Source organism: Typopeltis vanoorti, chromosome 5, assembly GCF_054136105.1.
Source record: "Typopeltis vanoorti isolate ZY-2024b chromosome 5, IOZ_Tvanoo_1.0, whole genome shotgun sequence".
Classification (NCBI taxonomy): Eukaryota; Metazoa; Arthropoda; class Arachnida; order Uropygi; family Thelyphonidae; genus Typopeltis; species Typopeltis vanoorti.
The window spans coordinates 54,200,678-54,223,009 of record NC_143553.1 but is presented as its reverse complement, the minus strand read 5'-3'; the positions used below and the strand labels follow the sequence as shown (position 1 = coordinate 54,223,009).

Sequence of the window (22,332 nt, the reverse complement as noted above, 5' to 3'; positions counted from 1 at the left end):
TTGGTGAATGCTACAGCACTGTAGCAGACTTTAAGAGTAATCTCTTCTTATAAAAGGGATAGTTTTTCCATTGGATCTGAAAATAAAGGAACAAAAAAAAATCAGAATAACTCAAACTATGTGATGAAATTTTCTGCAATTCAGTGAAAAGCAGAATGAATAAATAGTTTAATCAGTAAAAAAAAAATGGGTACATAAAGACAATAGTCAAAGTGCCTCATTAAGGGATGTGGTCACCCCTCAGCAATACAGCACTCAAGTTTCACACTGTTTATGATGATGTCTGGCCCCTCCACTTTTCCCACAAGCTGCGAAGACAACACGCAGTTGTCACACCACGTTACTCCCATCCCTAATGTTGTATCATCATATTCTATCCTTCTCCTTTCCCAAAAATCTTTCACCTACTTCCCAAAGAATTCACACCCTGCCATGCTTTAAGTTTTAAACTCGCATACCTTATGTCTTACCTGCAATTCTCCCACTCCTCTATCTCTGCATTTCCAACCCCCCTCCCCCCCTCTTTCAGTCATACTTCAGCAGTAATATAAACGTTTATCACTAGATGCTGCTCAATAAGAAGACAACCAGGAACATCCTACAAAGGTATGTTCAAAATTATTCCTTCCTTCCTTATATTCTTCATAAAAAAAGAAATCCTAGAAAAAATTAACTAAAGCCTACTTACAAAAATCACACATAAGCAAGTTTTTCACACCAGCTAAAATACCAACTATAATGCCTGTCATCTCCATTTTGAATTTACGCGCCAAACACGACTAAGATACATAAGGATAACGATATGATAGCCAAGCGAGATTAAGGATATGTGGAATACAGTCATGGATATTAAAGTTGATAAACTTACCTTTAAAAAAAAGTTTCAAAATACGGAAAAAACGAGAAAAGCAGCGTCTAATCAAGACAGAAGCATCAACAAGACTAACTCCTCGGAGGCATGGAGGAGATAATGGAGTCAATAGTTCCAATGTAGTTCAGTTGGTTGCGACACTTTATAAATTCAAAATACCAAATTCAATTAAATTCCATTGAGCCAGGGAGGAACATTATTATCACTCGAAATGGTTTTCCTAATAATAATAAGAAGAAAAAGAAGAAGCCAGCCTGGTGAGCGGAGAGAATAGCCTATCCGTTCTTCCAACAGGCTACGGTTCCGAATCCCACTGTAGGCATAAATAATGTCGATGTCCTTAGGTAGTAATGAATTTCAGCGTTCAATATAAGCATATCATCCTGCATAATGGAAGTCGTGCCTTGAAAAAAAAATCTATGTTTGGTCTCTATAGCACATATTAAATTGTATTAAATTCCAACCACCCAAAGTAAAGTTATTGCAAAATGAACCGACTAAACACATAAATTACTATAAAATGCAATTCGTGAGGAATATCTATCACATCATACACAATAAATGGACTGTTACATAACAGAATGGAAATGAAAACAAACATTACAAAGCACATTCTCCGTTGGTTCCCATGACTATCAGGGAACCAACGGAGCATAAGACTTCCCAAAATAAACACAGCCAGTGAAGCATAACTTAGGATACCTATACAGTATATGTAAAAAAGAAACTCATACATAAGAGAGAGAGAGAGAGAGAGAGAGAGAGAGAGAGAGAGAGAGAGAGAGAGATTGAACACACACACATAGATGGTGATCTATATGTGTGTGTTTAATACACGTACCTAGGGAGCATTATGCTCCAAAGGCTGTGCTTAAATTGCTTGGTTTACTAATAGTATTATAATGATAGTCTCAGAGCTGTAGAAGAATGAAATTTGTAATGTTTGTTTTCATTTTGTTTCTTGCTTCATGTAACGGTCCATTAGCTGTGCGATCACTCTGATAATGCGAGGAATTCATTCGAAATATAAGTGTATTTGGATTTAATACTTTATTTTCCCTTGGGTTATTTGTGTATGTTCAACTAATTACGTCCTGCAGTTACAAAGTTATTATAATTTATATATATATATATATATATATATATATATATAGTAATATTTCCTTATTTGAACATAACAAACATGAAGCAGCGATGTCAGCTTGCTGTGCTGAGACTAATAAAGCTAGACGTTTAAAAAAAATGGTAAAACGACTTGTGAACCATTTATTGATAATAGCAAATGGAGATACTGATATCGAATGACGTAAGTTGCCTGTTTAGTTGGTTGAGTGGACAGCGCTTCCGCTTCCATCCAATAGGTTGTGGGCATGGGTATTTTTGAATGCCTTTAGTTGGCAGATAAATTTTAATCGCTCGTGTGAATCTACCGCACTGCTTAATGGAATCCTGAAGTGACTTAAAAAAAGTTTCATATAGGAGTAGAGATTATCGAACCATTAGCATGATAAGTTTACAAACTTTCTTTGATGATATTTGCATTAACGTGACGAATGGAAGTTTCTTTACTGTAGAGAACACAAAGAAATCCAGCCATCAATATTAGGAATAAATTAACTTAACATCATAGTATATTTTATAGAACCAAAATAGACAAGCAGCGTAACAGAACAAGAAATTCAGGGGTACCTTCTACCTTGAATTCCTTAATTTTATCACTTGAAAACATTTATTATTCTAATATAGACTAGAAAATATAAAATACTGCTTAACTACTTCTGTTGAAGAACTTTTTGACAAGCAGAAACGAATCAAAAATTAACAAATAGTAGAACTGTGTTAAAATAATAATACTTCGGTGGAAAAAGTCTTACAAACTGTAGGAGAAATTTAAAATAATATGAAAACCCCTACCTGACTGGCGAGCCTCCTCATTTGGTATGGACGAAGCCACTTGGTCGGAAAGACCTAGGCTCGATTCCCGTCTATGACTTGAGGAACCTTACTCTGGTCTATTTCGACTAAAGGTGTGTTAGCCGGTCTCATACGTAGGTAGGATTTTTTCACCCGGAAACTCGAATTTTTCGTTCCCCAGAACAGCCAAACCGGTCCCGTGAACACACACGGATTTACAGTCATGAATACTTACGGCAATATGTGAAAGAGAGAGAGGGTCCTCACCACATGTTGTTACCCCCGTATTCAACCATGAGTCACACCATGGTAGCCAATCTCCTAGGTAGGAGATGACACGGGAAGAGAACTGACTGGCAGCACAATCTAATAAATTAGACATCGGCAACAATGTAATAATATTCTTTTCGCAAAACCTCAAATTCTATGCAAAATGAAAGTAAGATCTTAAAAGATCATCCCAGTGAAAGCGAAGAAATTTGAACGACATCAAAGAGACACTAAAATATACGACTAAAAAAAGGAACATGACCATCAAACAGACCTAATAAAACCGAAGACATTTCAGGGGCGTTGCAATCGATCACTGCAATTAAAGGCTGATACTAGTTTCGTATCGACACTTTTTTTTTCAAAATTGGTCTTTTAATCGTAAAATCTCCAATATGAGCTCTTAAAACTGCCTCCTAAGGCACTTAAATGCATCTAATCTGATAATCTTTCACCTTTCATCCTGTGGAAGTAAACCATAGTATTTTACATAAATACATATATCTAAATATTCTTCAGTACTAATGCTGCCCAATGTACTGATGCTATCCTTCTATTTTTAATTTTTCTGAAACAACTCATTTATCATTCCAGTCTCCCCCATCCTTGATCAGATGCTTTGTTGCTTAAAGCGTCGGCAACTCAGTTGGAATTGAAACTACCCTTTAGTTAGAAAGACTTACATTAGAATACTGCCTAGAAGGCATACCCTTCATAAAGACTTTTCAAATGAAGGTGAGTTAGCCATATTAAGGTAGGGGATTTCATTCCTGAAAACTCGAATTCCTTTATCCCACAAAACAGGTTATCGTTGTTTCTGTTTACAATTATGATCAAAGCAATGCGGCTATGAAGCTAGTGTTAATTGCTTTGTGTTCTTCTAGTCGGTTTTTGCCAGTTGCGCAGGAGGAAAAACTCAAGTTTCTGGGAGTAAAATCCCTTCAATCTCCGTAGTAGACCAGCCAACTAACCTTCAATTTTGACTGTTCAAAACTTTGCTTTGAAAAGTCTAAACAGGTAACACTTCCTAGGAACCCCATGTGACTCAACTCGATGGTCACTTCAGGTACTAAAGTGATCATAGGTTTTTGGGAGTGAAGTATTCTGTTAGAAAAGAAGGTAGGATCGCAAATGTCCTTTCCAGACAGTAGGACAATCACAAACATCCTTGCCTATGGTGTGATTCAAACCCCTAGTCTCTTGGCTGCAGAGAGGATACGTTAACCACTCGACCAACCAGGCCGGCAGAACCGGCGCTAGGGTCTTTGCCGCCCGCATGCAATTTCTATCTAAGCGCCCCTGTAACGATCCGGGCGTGTGTGGTTCTTTTACAATAATAAAAATGGAAATTTTTTGAAATTTCTTAAATAAATTTTGACAGAACAGCCATGTGGTTCGCTAAATGTTGGTTCGCTAAATGTAACGAACCAGGGGTGTTGACTAGGCAGGATAATCGTTAAAAACCCGAATATTCAAAAAAATTCTCAAAAGTTAAAACTAATTTTGATAAAGCCACTTCACTTTAATCGTTGAATATAATGATACAGGGATTATAGTCTTCTCACCGCCCCGAATAGCTTTAGTTCGAATAAAGTTAAAATTTATTCGAACTAAAGTTTAAAAAATTCTTGCATTTTACAAGTTACTAAATTCTAAGTAAAAAATTCTAAGTACTAAATTCTTGTAAAAAAATTTTAATAATTTTTATAAGTGGAACTATCTTTTAGGAAAATAAAAGAAACTCAAGATAGATGAGAAAATAAGAAAAGAAATCAGAAATAATTAGAATATTTAATATAAGTATTCAAAAAATAATATCTTAACAGAATAACAGAATATAAATTAAATTACATAAATATACTTGAAATTTTTTTAATTAAAATTTTAGAGGTTTTGATTTCATATTCACAAAATTAGAAATAATTGTCTTAACGTCTAATTCCGCACATATATCATTTTCAATAGCTATTAACGTCAAACTAACAAGCCTCTTTTGTGACATACTTGTTCTAAAGTAGGTTTTAATCAATTTCAACTTGGAAAAGGAACGTTCACCGCTCGATACACTAACAGGTAAGGTTAATAGTATTCTTAAAGCAATTGAAAAGTTAGGGAAAGATTAATTATTGGACACAATAAAATTAAGAATATCGAAAGGGTTTTGAATATTTAAATTATCCTTCTGAAAAATATCCCGGAAAGCACATAACTCGTCATATAGTTCTATTGCATTTACGTCTTTATTGTCGCCGTCCTTCAAGAGAATCTCTAAATCGTCACAATTTTTTCGTAAATATTCGTTATTAATTTGAAGTAATCTACACACGAAATTGAAATTATCATAATATGTTTTTAGTTGTTCAAAACGTTCTATTAACGAACACATTGCGACGTCTAGAAGTGTATAAAACACATTCACTCTAAATTTATCTTCTGGCGATTGTGGCGTTTCGTCATGATGCTCATAGTCAAATTGTCTTGTCTTCTTTAGTCGTCGAACTACCGTACCAGTTTTAAATTCTTGTTCTCCATCCACCTCTTCACTCAGTTCTTTTGCCGTTTTTAGAACTACTTTACAATTTGTATCTGATCGATACTCTTGTAAGAATATTTTTAAGTTTTCGATAGATTCTAAAGCAAGTGTAATGTTCATTTGTCTTGAAGCATTTTATTCACAGGGTTTATTCTGTTAAGTAAATCATGAAGAGAGTTAAGTTAAGAAGTTAAGTAAATCATGAAGAGTAAGAGAGCAAATAAATTTGTAGTCCTTTATTTTAGCACATAATGTTTGTGCTTCATGCTGAGTTTCTTTATTAAAATTTTCATTATTTAAAATTTCAAAAAGTGCATCGTAAATTTCTCCTAACTGATATCGTAGAGGGCGGATTGCATTAATTTTACTTTCCCATCGCGTTTCTCATGTCTGTTTCAATGTTAATTTTTACGAACTTTAAAAGGATTGCCCGAAGTTTGTAAGAGAATGAAAAGAAATTGCATATTTCTTGAATAATTGCAAAGAAATGAATTGTATCTGCATTCACTATGGCTGCATGGTTAACGATTAAATTTAGAGGATGAGCAGCACATGGCACGTAAAAATCTCGAGGATATTTGTTTAAAAGCAAATTTTGGAGCCCATATGTTTCCCCTTTCATATTTGCCCCATTGTCATACCCTTGACCTCGCATGTCTTCAATAGGAATGTTCCATTTTTCCAATTGTTCCATAATTGTTGCACATAAACTATATCCTGTGGAATCTGATATATCTGCAAAACCTAAAAAGTTTTCGCTGATCTTGACAATTCCATTGTCACAGGAAACAAAGAGAATAATAATGGTCATTTGTTCTGTTTTACTTGCAATGGTGTGCAGTCTAAAATTATGGAATAATACTTAAATGTTCGAATTGATAATAAAATTGTATCCCTGATTGCGTTACTTAAAATTTCCAATATTTCATTTTGACTGTCTTTAATCAAATAGTGTAGTGCATTGTTTCGTTGTAGGGCCCTTTCAACATGATTTTCCATAACGGAATCAAACTTCGCAAACAGTTCGACTAATTTTTAAAAATTGCCGTTATTCCTTTCATATAATTTATCAGATGATCCGCGAAAAGCTAAATTTTGGCTACCAAGGAATTTTATAATTTCAATCAAGCGTTCTAAAACACTCGTCCAATGTTTCTTTTCCATTTCATACATGCTTTGAGTTTGGAAATCAATAGTAGTTTTGTTTTTTAAATTTTTATCAAGTTCCTTCCATTTTAAGAAATTTTTCATGTGAGTTAAACTAGTCTCATGTCTATGCAAAGTTGTACTTACATTTCTCCAATCGTTATAACCTTCTACAAGACTTCTTGTTTCAGTAGGTGCGAAAAGTTTGCAACAAAAGCAAAAACAGAATTTACAGTTTCGGAATAAATGAGCCATGTTCTTGGCACGAGCTTCCCGTTTTCCATTTTTCTATTATAATACTTGTCGCCAAATTTACGACCATATGTATCTCTGGGATATATTATATTTTTCTTTTGAACAGGCTCCATTTCAATTAAAACAGCTCGTAATTTTTCATCAATATTTCCCCATTCACCTGGATCTTCTAAATTTACAGACTAACAATGAGTTAGTTTCGTGGTCAACTACAACTAAATCTTTTAACTGTTTTTCACTTAAATAATGCGTCTTGCTATCTTGTTCAATAGTTGCAATACTACTTTCATGCAAACTGGATGATGTGCACGGTTCTTCAACTCTGATTTCTGATGAATCGAGTTTGGTTACAATCTGCATCAGAATATTTTAATATTTTAACAAATTGATTAAGAGCCCCAGTTTGTTTCTTAATATCTGCTTCTTTCCCAGCATGATGCTTACGATTTTGTGCACCGGATAACTTTTTTTTTTAATTTTTGATTCCATTTCTATTTTATACCCACAAGAAATTATTACACAACACGACACATAGACGAAATAATAGTCCCTAGTGTCAGTAGCCTACTGAGATGAGTACCATATGACTGATTAACTAGCAACATATGTTTTGTACGAAAATTCGTTTCAGCGCATAAAAACATTCTGCAGGAAAGCATTTAGCCTGCTCTCGCCGCAAAATTATAAACAGCTGGCTGATCAAAGCGGCGGCAATATACATGTTTGTTTGTTTTTTATTCGGTTTATTAGGCCTTATTTATTTTAATATTGATCATTCTAAGAATTTTTTGTTTTTATGATAAAAATTTTGTTTCTTAAAAATGAACTTATGAACCGTACCCCGGCGGCTGTGCCCCCCCTTTGCAGCGGCGCCCGCATGCACCGCATGCCCACTTCCGTCGGCCCTACAGGCCGGCTATAATAATATAAGACAAATAATAAAATATCAAGAGAAGGAGAAAAAATTATAAAGTTTGTATTAGTATTTAAAACAAATCCAGTGATATTTTAGGATTCGTGTTAAATATTTGTTTAACGCTTTAAATTTCAGCAGCGATCAGAGCAATAACAACAGACAAGCCTTTCCTACTGATCTGTAAATGATAGTGGTTATTCCGTTTTATACAGAGGTCATATTAAGAAAAAACTTTGATTTTCTCATCCCACAAAATGGGCAGCAGACAATAGATGATATCATACGCATATATATAATATACTGGCCTAATAGTATTAGTTAGTTGCTTCACATCTGTGTGAAGCGACTACCTTGTCGTTTCACACAGATGTCTCGTGACCTGCTAATCAATTCGCATTTATAATCGTTCTCCAGTCTTGGATTAACCTAGTCATCAGTTCATAGAACAGCTGTTCTATTTTTTAGTTAATAATTCATCATATACAAATAACAAACCCTAAAATAAGAAATCAGTTTCTTAATAGCAAAAAAAAAAAAAACATAACTACATTGAGAAATATTTATGGTTTTATAATAATGAATGTAATAATACAAAGAAATTAATGTATAGTTTCTGGGTATTTTTTTTTATTTTTTATTTTATTTAAAGTAATAACTACTTAAGAGGTCAGTTTAAAGAATAACTTCTTGGTTCTGTTGTTTTAAAAATGCTTTGATAGTCATGAGCTCAGTTTCTGGTAACGGTTAAGGGAGGAGAACGGCTTCTTACATATTTCCAAAAGTTAGTCAGGGTTAAAAGAGCTCCTCTCGTTCCTTTGGTAAAATCAAAAGGCGTTAGATGAATATTTGTGTGATTATGCAAAACATTCTTATTTTACTTAAATATAAAGAGCCAATAGGCTTCATTTTGTCGATATAAACATTTCTTAAATTAAGGGGGTTAAAATTCGGTTTTAAAACAATGTGGGATTTAATATCCCCTTTCTTATTTTATTTTCACTATGATGTAGCACGTCAATTAAATATACCGAAATAAATTTTTGCCTATACAATACCAATCTACATTTTCATTGCATGAAAAATGGTCTTCGAAAGAAATATCACCTATCTATCGACAATCAGATAATTCTATTATTTATATTTTTGCATACAAACATGGAAGGGTTTTTCATCCCGCAGATAGACAAACCGGCAAGAACACATGCAATTTAAACACAAAAAAATATATATTTAGACATAAAACTAACTACTACCTTATCCTGAAAGTTATGGTTACGAAAGCCAATGTGGGTATGGCGTGTGCCTTAAAGGCCTGTCGAAAGAACACACAGTGAGATGATTCAACCAAGGACGTATGTAGTGAAGTTTTTTGGAAGCAGAGAAAAATCTGTTAGACACGTGGGAGGCAGAAGTAAACAAGCCGTCCATAAAATGAATAATATAAAAAGTTCTTAGTTAACTTAAGCATGTGCTCTTTAGAAAATATACAGAAATGTAGAAACCATATGAGTAATAACTGCTACACATACAGGAGAAGTATTGGGAAATTTTTGAAAAGAATATTTGGGAGAATAGATGTCGTGAATATGGCAAAAGGTTTTCGTAAGGAAGAAAGCTTACAAATGGAGGAAAAAGTATAACCATAAAAATGAATTCGGATATGATAACAATGATATTTATAAACTGAAGATAAGAATGTTCCAGATGCCTGAACTAATTACTTAAAAAATCATTAAATGGGTTAACAAATAATAGAAATGTGATAAAAATATCAAGAAAGGGGACACGTAAACGGGAAAACACTTCAATAATTGCTGTTAAAAAGTCATCAGCAAACATTAAATAATAAAAAGCAGCTGTAAGAGAAATTCGACCAGAAATGTTCAAATATGGGAACATGCCAGTTTTATACGCCACACCACATAATTCAGAAAGCTCAGTGAGCATGACAACAAAAACAGATTATTGGAGTAGTTTTTTCGTTGTACCAATTGTTTTAATTTTTTTAATGAATCAAAATTTCCCTGCCGAGGGTTTCAGGAAACATTTATGCAATCATACTTGAGAAAAGGTTGAGAGAAAATATTGAAAAATTTGTTTTTCAATATTAGTTATTATTAAAGATTAGTTTAGCTTAAATAGCTAAATTATATAGGAGTTTCCAGAATGATACTTTACTGTACGACAAATAATCAAGAAATCATGGGAGTATAGCAGGATTATTTAAGTTTTGTTGATTTCGAAAAAAGTATATGATAAAAAACAAGAGTTTTTCTTATAGAATAATACATAACTTATACTTAATCCAGATGTAAAGTAAAATTGAAAGATTTACTAGATGACGGATGAGCGATATTGAGCTTAGTTTTTATAATGCAGATGATGTAATCCCCTTAAATAAATCTGATACAAATCTTCAAGAGTTTTGGTATGAAAATTAGCAATAAAAAGACTGATACTGTAAAAATGCACGACAAGAAAACAGAAAACATTGAATAGTAAGTGGTAATCAAACTGGGAAACAGATAGCTCATTTGACTTTTAGGTACAATATGTAGTGAAGGTGGGAAGCAAAATATGGAAATAGATAATAGAAGAAACTTAGCTCAAATGGATTAGAGTCAACAGAATAAATTTATACGGAATACGAAATAAAACAGGCAAAAGATCAGGCTTGCAGCGTATGAATGCTCAACACTAGGATCACAAATATGAGAGCCTTGAGAAAATCATGGGGAGTGAACAAATTGTATCAATAGCAGAACAGAACCATAATAAAAATGAAGATATCAGGAAAAAATTGATATTATTATTATTCGAGGATACGTAAGCAGAGCTAATCTAAGATCGTATTATCACGGAAATGGAATGAAGATGAAAGATTACCAAAACGTATTTGAAATAAAAATGGCAGGAAAAAGATTCAGAAAAGACCAACATATAGATAAGTTGATTATGAGGCAATAGGAGCATTTAGAAGACAGAAAAATAAGAGCCAATTAAATCAAAGACCCTGGAAACTGGATAAATAATAGATTGGTTCGGAAGGGAGTTATCGATAGGAATAATAGTAGTGAAAAACTACTTCATAGAAAAATACCACAAAATGATGATGTTGATGATGATGAGAGATGACATGATTTCCAATAAACATGTGTCATAGTAGTGAAAATATAATAGAATAAAATATATATTACAAAAAGGAAGATAACTGAGTCCTTTCTTTCTCTGATATACTTATAAAGTGGAATTTATGGATTTCTTAGCTTCTCGCTTTATAAGAAGCTTACGTTTACTGGAAGATACATTCTTCAAGAGTCAATGCATCACTCTTCACAAACATTCGGAATTGTCAAGACACTTTTACCACAGGACATATACGATCTGCTCTTCAGAAGATTCCAAATACAAGAATTAAAATGTATTAAACATAACATAATTCTCAATAACCAATAGATGTTCCATCCAAATTACACGTTTTGGATGATTATTCTCCTAACAACCAAATATCAAGAGATATTCATTCAGTATATCAAAGTCATCTCTGAATTCATCCTAAAGGTCCTAAAAATTTGACTGCCAGGCTTACAAGTTAGTAAATAAAACATCTCACAAAGAATTTACAAGATTCCATGTTCCTGCAACTCCCTTCTTATTACCAGGACGGGTCGTATTGTGGACATCTGAAAAAAAAAACGGATTATATTCATTTTCGCCAGCCTAAGAAATCTGGTCATGCAGAACACGGAGTTTCTAAAAGCAATGGAATCCTCTGGAAAAATACAATATTCTTCATAGTAGTCCTCGTTAAATAATGTTACGAAGTCCTTCGCAATCAATCCAATTTGAATAGCAATGGCAGTTTGAAATTTTCAAAATTTTAAGAAATGGTGACGTCCCTTTTATCTATATTTGCAGGAAGAATTTATCTTCCAGTAAACGTAGGCTTCTTATAAAGCGAAAAGCTGAGAATCCCATAAACTTCCCACTTTATGGATCATGTATTATGTGTTTATATGATTCTATGTGTTCTAATGGAATCATATTTCTAACATAAAAAAGAAAGAAAAAATGCACTTTGTTTACGTTCCATTCTAGTCATGATAACGGTCCTTTTGCTGTAAGTGTGTTGTGTGTTCGCTCTAATGGCATGATGATAGTAATAACGAAATATACATTTGTTCTTACATATAAAATGTGTTCTTATACATTTAATACTTTTTCTTTATGTAATTTCGTGTACAATCAGTTCATTATGTCTATTAATTACGCTAGTATTAACATACATACATACATACATACATAGCTACAAATCCCCACCAATGCCGTTAGACACCTAGTAGAATCAATATATAGACTAATACACCAGAATTCGACTTCCATAGAAAAAACAAAGCCACCAGTAGTTTGGTAAGAAGCAGAAATGCATATACTGATCATAATCGTTTTTCAAAAACTTTAAAGCAGAAATGGCTCAGAAATTCTCCGGATTTCTACAACATATGATAAAAACAAGGATAAACCCTACACCATGTTTGTTCAGCATTCATCAAAAACCTAACAACCGCAGAACTGGGATATTACACATCATGCCACAGAACGTGACAGCGACAACTAACACTGTTTCAACCTGTATTCTTTCTTCAACCTTTTGGTTCTATCCACTGCTGGACGAAGGTCTCCCCCTGAATTTCCAGACGACTCGGTTTTCTGCCTCTCCCATCCACCTCACTCCTGCAATTTGTTCCATTTCATCCCTGTACCTTCTTCTCGGTCTTTCTCTTTGTCTTTCTCCATCCATTGGTCTCCACTCTGTTGTTTTTCTAGTCCATCTCCTGTCACTGCATCTGGCAAAATGGCCAGCCCATCTCCACTTAGCCTGTTTAATGCATTTTACAATATCCATGACACCTGTTTTAGATCTTATTCAGGCATTTGTCTTCCTATCTCTTAATGTTATTTTTAGCATACTTCTCTCCATGTGGTGTTGTGTAGTTCTCAGCTTTTTGTTTAGGGCTTCTGTTAAAGTCCATGTTTTTCCTCCATATGTTAGGACAGGAAGTATGCGCTGGTCAAAAGCTTTCCTTTTTAGACTCATAAGGATGTCATTTCTGAATATGTCTCTCATTTTCCCATACGCCATCCATCCAAGGTGAATTCTTCGTTCAATCTCTTTTCTTTGGCAATCCTCCAAGGATAATAATTGGCCCAAATATACATATGAAGTAACTTGTTCTATTTCATGGTTTTCAACTTTGACAGTTCTATGGTTTATGTATTTATTCATCATTATTTTTGTTTTTTTTCTCTATTTAGTTTTAATCCAGTTACTCTGGAGGCTTCATTTAGCTGATTTAGCCTTTCTTCCAGATCTTCAAGATCATCTGCAATTAGGACAATATCATCTGCAAATTTCAGATGATGCAGCCTTTCTCCATTTATGTGTATTCCTTTTGTTTACCAACCAAGGCTTCTAAAGACTTCCTCTAGTGCAGCTGTAAATAATTTGGGAGATATGGTGTCGCTTTGCCGGATGCCTTTTTGTATTGGAAATTTTTCACTGTTTTTATATAATTTAATTACAGAAATTTCGTTATTGTAAATATGTTTTAGTGTTTCAATATATGGTTTCTCAGTTCCCTGGGTTTCAAGTGCTTTTAGTGTTGCAGATGTTTTAACTGAATCAAATGCTTTTTCGTAGTCTATATGGGCCATACATAAGGGTCTATTGTATTCAATTGATTTTTCAATGAGCTTTCTTAATGTGTGAACATGGTCCAAAGTATTGTAATTATTTCTAAATCCAGCTTGTTCACAGTATTGCATTCCCTCTAGTTTAATTTTATTCTATTATTTAAAATTTTTGGGGAGACTTTATATATGGTGGGGAGTAGGCTTAGGTCTGTAGATTTTAATTTCTTCCTTATTGCCATTTTTAAAAATTAACATTAGAAGTGAATTGTTCCAATTTTTTGGAATTTTCTCTGTTTTAGACATTTATTAAAGAGTTTAGTCAGCTGTTTGATGACAGGGCTTCCTCCTAGTTTTAAGAAGTCTACCATAATTCCATCTTCTCCTGGGACCTTTCCACTATTCATTTCCCGCAGTGCCATTTCCACTTCTCCTTGTAAGATCTCAGGGAATAGTGTTCTTCCTCACGTGAGTTATTCATAGATGATTCTTGGATGTCTCGGTCTTTGTCTTCATAGAGTTCAGTATAAAATTCCTGAATTCTTTTGATTACTTTTAGAATGGTAAATGAGTGGAATAAGCTGCCAGAGTCTGTTGTGGGTGCTATGACGGTGAACGAGTTCAAGACAAGGTATGATAGATACTGTGAGAATGTAATCGCATAGTTATGTGGACATGATGTTTAGGGCCTCCCTCGATGAGTCTAAGGACTCCTGGAGTCGCCCGAAATAATAATAAAAATAATAAACAATAATAATAATAATTATTATTATTATTATTGCATCTCTATTTTTTTATAAGCTCACCATTTTCTCCTCTTACAGCAGCTATTTCCTTTGTTCCAACTGATAATGTTCGTCTTAGGACCTTCATATTACTATTGTTTTCTATTGTTTCTTTAAATTTCCTAGTATTATATGATATAATTTCATGTTTCATCCTTTTACGTATAGTTTTACAAATTTCCGTATATTCTATTTTATTTTGGTGTCATTCAAATTTCTTTTCATATCTTTTCTTTTCTTCATCATATCTAAAGTTTTCTGTCTTAGTTTTTCCTCTCTTTGGTGCCTTTTTACACCTCCTATTTCTAGTGCAGAATTCAAGATAGATTTTGTTAAGATTTCATTAGCATCATCGATGGTAGTAGCTGTGTTTAACTTTTTTTAGTTCATTTTTGAGCGATTCTCTATAACAGCTTTTATTGTGGTATAGGTTTTGTAGATTCACTAAACTGGACTTTTTTCTTATGAGCTTATTCCGTTCCCATTTTTTTTCAACCTGTACATAGTAATTAATACAACGATTTCTTCTGGTCACTTTGTTTATTTGCACTAGATATGAAGTTCTGATAACATCTGCCGTGTAATTAATTTTTCTAGTTTTTGTTATATAAGTTTTGGTATTTCTGACAATGTAAGTCCGACAATTTACAAAACTTGTTGAGCTACAGTATATCGTTAATTTTAAAAAACCTGTTATATGTTTGGAAAAATGTCGTCTCAATACTGAAAAACTTAATAACTGAAGTATATAGACTGTTTCTTAGCTGTGCTAAACATAACCCAGGATGCTAAGCAAGTGTTCATAATTCAGTTTACTTTATGTAGCTGTATTATTTATTTATTTCTGCTAAGGTGCATATTCATTTCTCATTCAAGGTCTTCTAACTGTGGACCTATATGATAGCAAAATTGAATCGTGACCAAATTCTACCGTGCTCTTCCATCCATTATTTCCGTTTACGGGATACTGCTAACTTTCTTTAAACCTCTCTCACGCACAATCGATATTAATTCGATCGATGACTGCTGGATATTTAATCGATATCTACATTTATTTTTATGACATAGCCGAATATAAACGCTAAGTGGTTTTTTGTAGATAAATGATAGTCACAGATACTGCATATATATGTAAGCTATTTTAACCTTTTTTGTATTAAGTAAATCATACGTAATCATAAGGGTAAATTTATATATTTTATAACAGATTCGAAGAAAATAAGATTAACTTATCCAACATGAGAATGCTAATTCGATTAACTATTGCAAATTTTGGAAATATAGTAATCATTCTCAAGTATATTAAATATCCTTTGTACACCCCTTGAGGGTACATGGCAGGAATTTGATGATGATGACATAAGAAAAATAGAGAAATAAATAAAAATGAAATATTGAAATGTTTTCGCTCTTAATTTGTATACTTAATACCATTTTCACGTAGATATACATGACAGCCTACACGTTACAGATAAAAGGAAAAGATTCGTTTATTTATTAAATCAATCAATCAATGTATTAAATTATTAATACCTGCTTAACCTGCTCATCTGGTAAAATCCACTTCTTGTCGCAAAGGCTGTGTTCCAATACCATGAAAAATATAAACATTTCTTAAGACCTGCTCTTAACAAGTCAGTATAGCTTTTCGAGTTTATAATGCGTGCTTATTTCAAATGAAACTAAATTACACATCCAAAAACGTACGTGTTCCTTCTCTGACAATAATAACACTTTCGCATTCTAGGCATATTACTCTCTTCCACGATGAGATAATACGAATCAGACATTTTGTAGTTCTTCCTTCAATATCGGCAAGAGATTATTCTTGCTGGATGCACTGGTCTAGCCACACTCAATGACTGAGAATTGTTTAGTTCAGTTCGTCCCAGAAATGGTCTAGTGAATGTTAAGGTCAAAATTCTATAATCCGGTCAAGTCTGCCACAACACAACTATGTCATAATAATACCTGCAATATAACATGGTACACTATAGAAATGCCCAAGGCTAAGCATTGCATTATCCAGAGCTGCTGCATATCTGCCAGCATATCTGTAATGCCATTCTTTTGGACATTACAGAGAAACAGCTCTAGACCTTAGCTATCTAGTTTCACAGATAAAAATGATGTCTTCGGGCTAATGCATTCCTTAACATGATTCCTTAAGAATCAGTGACATCCATAGTCGGCTCAGCTAAATTAGAAAAAAAAAGCATAGAATGATTGATATGGATCCCAAATTCTACAAATCAGTCACGATGTTCATTACACCAGCGCAGTCTGCACTGTTGATTATCATGACTTATGCGTAACTGCAATTCTGTAGAAACCGAAAGGATTATTGCAACTGTTTACGTAGCATCCTACTAATAATTCAATCCCTATACATTCTTTGAATTCGTTGTTGACCATTTCGATATCTAACTGCCGAAATTTCGTACCATCCTTCAGAGCACCCACAGTCCTCTGATGTTAAAAGAATGGGTCCTACTGTGTTTCTTAGCTGAGATCGCATCCTCACATGTCCATTAGTAAAATATTGCTTACGAATATTTTCTCCGTGTATCAGAAAGGTCGCTGATATGGCATCCTTTAATAACACCTCTTATCTGTCAGTTCTTCCCTATTTGCTGTTAACATAATGCATTTGCATACTGTACAGCCAGTCAACTCTAATGATATTGTTTTAGACCGAGGTGAATTTCATCGCCCTGTGTGAGACAGCCGCCCTGAAGAGATGACTTGAAAAAAGTTACATATTTCGTTTCTAGAACAGGGTTCTTGGATGATGTGAAAATAAAATAATAAAGAATAATTTAAAACATCCACTTAACCACAGTACTAATGTACTGTAGCTTTACAAGCTTTCATCGATGGAAGTCACATAAAAGAGAAAAATATGTGTTCCGTGTCACGAGGAGCGTAAATATCAGTTTTGCCTAAACAAGGGTGTACCAATAAATGATATGAAAGAGTCAAATATTCTGAAACGAAGGAAATTTGGAAGGTGGCGTAACTCATTCACCGAAGGATTATTACATCCGTAATAATCCTTCGGTGGACTCCATGAACTTAGGAGTTCCTTTACAATTCTCTGACTGCTATAAAACCGGCGAATGATTTTAGTAGGCCACTAAGCTCTGTCAATTTTGACGGTAGTATGGTTAAGGTATCTGTAGAGGGAGACCTCGATGTTTGAAGTTTATTCGAGTTTCCGCACTGACAATTTTGCATTTTGTATAATCCATCCGAAGTGCAGTAGGAAGAATCGACAATGCCGTTTGATTGCGAGTAACTTGGTTCGAATCCTCCCTCTGGAACACGAGGAACATTTATTAACTTCTACAAACTAAAGGCAAGTTAGTCTCATAATCGTAAAAACCATCCGTTTTCTTGTCTGTAGTATATTCAGGGCACATAGGCAATAACAGACATAACTGCATTCGTCTCATAGCCTAAGTGGTACTGGCACAATTCTATCAAATGCTAATCCCAAACATGTCGTATGCTAACAGGATTTTTAAAACTCGGTCGCAAAAGTAAAGCACGTGTCAGCCTCGTTACATATGTCTCTGAGTCTCTATCCATCCGCATAGAAACAGAGACATATGTAACGAGGCTGTCTCTATCCATTCGCATAAAATACCACGATGGAAGAAACCCATTTTGATGAAAACTTAATATATTAAGACCAGTGGAAAAGTGTTCATCAGTTATAATTATCAGTTAAATCAAATCAAAATTCTTTTACTGCACACCTGGAATTTGCCTTAGGTGAGAGTAATTTTACTTACTCCTCGGAAATATTAATTGGATCCAGTGTACTAATCTCGTTAGCTATTAATAATTAAGCAAGTTATTAAGCAACCCGTATTACGAAAGCGAGTGGGATGTTATATTATACGCCACTTCCTAACTTCTTTTTAAAGTTCTTCGGATCTCATTTCTATACTATATATAGTACGTATAATTGGCAAGATAACCTTGAGGGATGTGGCACCTCGCTTACCCGTTCCTAGTATTTTGTTTCTGCAGTATAGCACATGCATGACATACGATTCACTAAATCGCAAATGAAACGTGATAATGTAACATATTATTCTAAATCTGATATCTCTGACTTTATATCGTTCAGCAGACGCTGTATATTTATAAATTGTGTTCAGTTCACAATAATGAAAAAAGAAACCCGTTCCTAGTATTTTGTTTCTGCAGTATAGCACATGCATGACATACGATTCACTAAATCGCAAATGAAACGTGATAATGTAACATATTATTCTAAATCTGATATCTCTGACTTTATATCGTTTTTTTTATTTCGAAAAAAGAAAACCAATTTGGTTTTCTTTTTTCATTATTGTGAACTGAAAACAAAATAATGAAAGACTTCGAGAACGAATGTCGATGAAGATACAGGGGAAAAAATTGTTTATATTTTGGGAAAAGATGTGAAAAGACGTGTTGCAAATATGCTAACTGTAGCATTTAAAGTCTAATATTGCTGCAGCCTTCATCCAGATAATTAAAACTATATGTGAGGATGACCGAATCGCAATATGATACATTCATGTGGCAATCATGCAACGAGTATGAACTATACAATAGAAATTATATTCTGAAGTCTTAGTGGATGCGACGAACAAAAAAATTAGTAACTGACAACGTATACTCCTGACACAGATACGAGCTATTCCGCCACTTGATTTACGCAAGCCGAACTAACCGGTATGGAAACACAGAAGCATCAAGTCTTAAACAAGACAATTTTTTTTTAATTGCATGCAAGAAATCTTGTTTTTTATTTCTTTCTCTGTTCAACGGAAAAGATGCAGATTCGTATAAATAATCGATATACCATTAACTTTTTATTATATTTTCTGATTTATTTCAAAGTTATAGTTCAGTTACAATCAATGTTCAAGTAGGAAATCTTGTACGTTTAAAGATTTCGTGCTAGTTTGTTTGAAGAAATCCACTGTTTAATTTAAATATTTCTGTAAAATAATTATCACTACAGTAAAAATACCAAAGATGGTTTGACAAAAATAAGTGAATAGTTAGAAAAGGGAATTTTTACGGTAGCTTAAAATATGCCATAAATTAAAGCAGGGGAGACAAAAACTTAATTGATAACTAATTACATGTCATACTGAATGCAGAAGTATTTACAGAAATTATAGAAAAGCAATAAAAAACATAAAAATAAACAATAATATAAAAGAGGAAAGCTTAGTGAAATAATAAACGTAAAATATAATAAACTTTCACAAAGCAACATTTTTTTCAAATATCTTGGGTTGGAAAATAATACCATCGAAGAAAGCAGTTCTTTATGTGACAAATAAGCTACACAGATATAATCAACAATGAAATAATGAAAACACTTGACTCTCTAAATTGCTCATATTTTATTAGAAAAGCCACATGTAAATAGTTCAAGTGTTACTTAACAAAAAAAAAAGAAGCAAATAAGTATAAGAACTCTCAGAGATCAGTGTTAGAATCAATTTCATTTTCAGTTCTGATAAATGAGATTTTTAGTTTATAAATTTACACATCTCCTTTTATTTGTTCTGCAGATTATGCAGTATTGTGTTATCAAACAGTAATGCAAAGGTCAACTCTGAGATAGAAAAAGAATTTAATGAAGACGAAGTTGAGGTGAAAGACTAGTGCAAGTACTTTAACAAAAAAAAAAAAAAGAGATACATCGCGTGCGGCTTCTTTATTTGATGCAAACAGTATGAACGAAATGTATGTGCGTTTTATATTATTTCTGGGTCTATTCAAAACTGCAAGATGAAAGAAGAATTTGGGAGGTTTGTTACTACAAAATAAATCTGTACAGCCGAATCACTTTCCACAAAAAACTTACAGACAGATTAATGTTGACGGCTACTCAAGATTAATATTACTTCAAAATAACCATTTAAAACTTGAGATGAATTCAACTATACCAAATACATCATCCCAAATAAATAAATATTCGGTATCAACCGGAAAGTTAACCTAAAAGCTGTGATATTTTTATGTGACTCCAACTCACGAAAAGATGTAAATCTATAGCACATTAGTACCGTGGACGGAATAAGAATTTCTTATATTATTTTTATCCAATTTTATTGCTATTTGTATGATATTTTTACATAGTCGAAAACCCAGTAGTTCTAGAGATTAAACATGGAACTTTGTTCTCCAATAAGCGTGGTCTCCAACAACCATCATCCAGTGTGGTCACACACTGGATGATGAAATACATCGCCCACCTAATCTGAGAGTGTATACGTTAACCACTCAGCCAACCTGGCTAACAAGCAGCCATTTCAATAATAATAATAATAATAATAATAATAATAATAATAATAATAATAATAATAATAATAATAATAAAGCTGTCCATCAGCCTTTTCATTCAAAAAAATAACACTGGAAAGTGATTAAGATTATTCTGAGGAAACACCTGCAACAAGAACTAATTTAGAACTATTTTAATTATAGCTGGTATTTACTCAGCACATACTCGTAGTTCGAGGTGAAAGATCCTATATACACATACCGGCCCCTGAATTAGAAACTTTTGTTTAATTCCGTGTCTCCGTATAGGAATGCGACTACCAATACCGGTCCTTCAATTTTCTGTGCATAGCTCTGTGAGATATGGGTCGGGAACAGTCTTCATTAAATGCTTCGATCAATTGCTGGCACACAGGAAGTTCTCTTTGTCAGGGGTGTAGTCGGGCCAGGGCGACGCCCTGATACTTTTTTAAAACTATCAAAATGTTTCAATTCATTATAATAAATTATAAGAACTATAATAATAAGACTTATAATGCAGTTCCAGCTTTCGGTCAAAAAATAGCAGCTTGCCGCTATTATTATATTATCTAATATATAATATTATATAATATGATATTAATTCTAGAAAAAATAACACACACCAGACTACAGAACTATTTACAGAAGTACAACATCATCTCACAAAACCAATATGGCTTTCAGAAAACAAAAAGCGCCATTACTTTATTAGAAGACATCGTCGACACAATAAACAAAGCTCTCGACAAAAACAAATGCGCAGTCCTTATACTGCTGGACCTAACCAAAGCATTTGACACACTTGAACATGACATACTACTCACCAAACTATTCTCAATAGGTATAAGAGGAACACTGCATACATGGTTCAAGAATTACCTCTCAAACAGAACACAAGTAACAAAAATAGGTACATGTCACAGTCGGAGTATACAAGTAAAACATAGTGTACCTCGAGGTGTCATATTATCACCCACTCATTATCAACATATACATTAACGATGTTCATAACATATCCATAAGAAGTAAAATATTTCAATACGCAGATGACACTGCACTACTAGCAATCCACACAGACATTAACACAGCTCTCTGCAAAGCACAACAAGACCTAAACGAAATCACAACATACTTCCACCAAAACGTAATTCTAATCAACGGCACCAAAACAGATGTTGATAATACACAACCCAAGAATCATATGCCCTGCATCACTATCGATACATTGTCACACATACTGCTGCATTAACAACAAAGATACCTGCCAATGTTCCGAAATCAAACCTGTAACACACACAAAATACCTCGGTCTCTATATGGAGTCCCACCTTAAATGGACAAAACATATAGAATACCTACACAGCAAACTCCGGATCATTGCAGCAAAACTCTTCCAAGTTAAAGACATTATTCTACCCAACATAAAGAAATTATATCACGGTATCTACGAATCCCTACTCAGATACGGAATAACAGTCTGTGCAAATACATCAAACAGCCACCTAACAAAATTAGAAACACTACACAGGAAAATCGTGTCAGCAGTGATCTGGACACCTTACACGCAACAACCAATATCCGACAATCACATGGCGATACACAGAATTCTGAGCATTAAAAACCTGAAACA

The 22,332-nt window shown here is 33.7% G+C and overlaps 1 long non-coding RNA gene across 1 annotated transcript in view; it reads right to left on the bottom strand.

Moving 5' to 3' along the window:
* The window catches only part of LOC150106420 (uncharacterized), a 127,874-nt gene continuing 105,542 nt past the window's right edge, over nt 1–22,332 (bottom strand). Inside the window, exon 3 of the long non-coding RNA XR_016548344.1 lies at nt 1–76. This is a non-coding gene — a long non-coding RNA (uncharacterized LOC150106420). The remainder of the gene's footprint in view (nt 77–22,332) is intronic.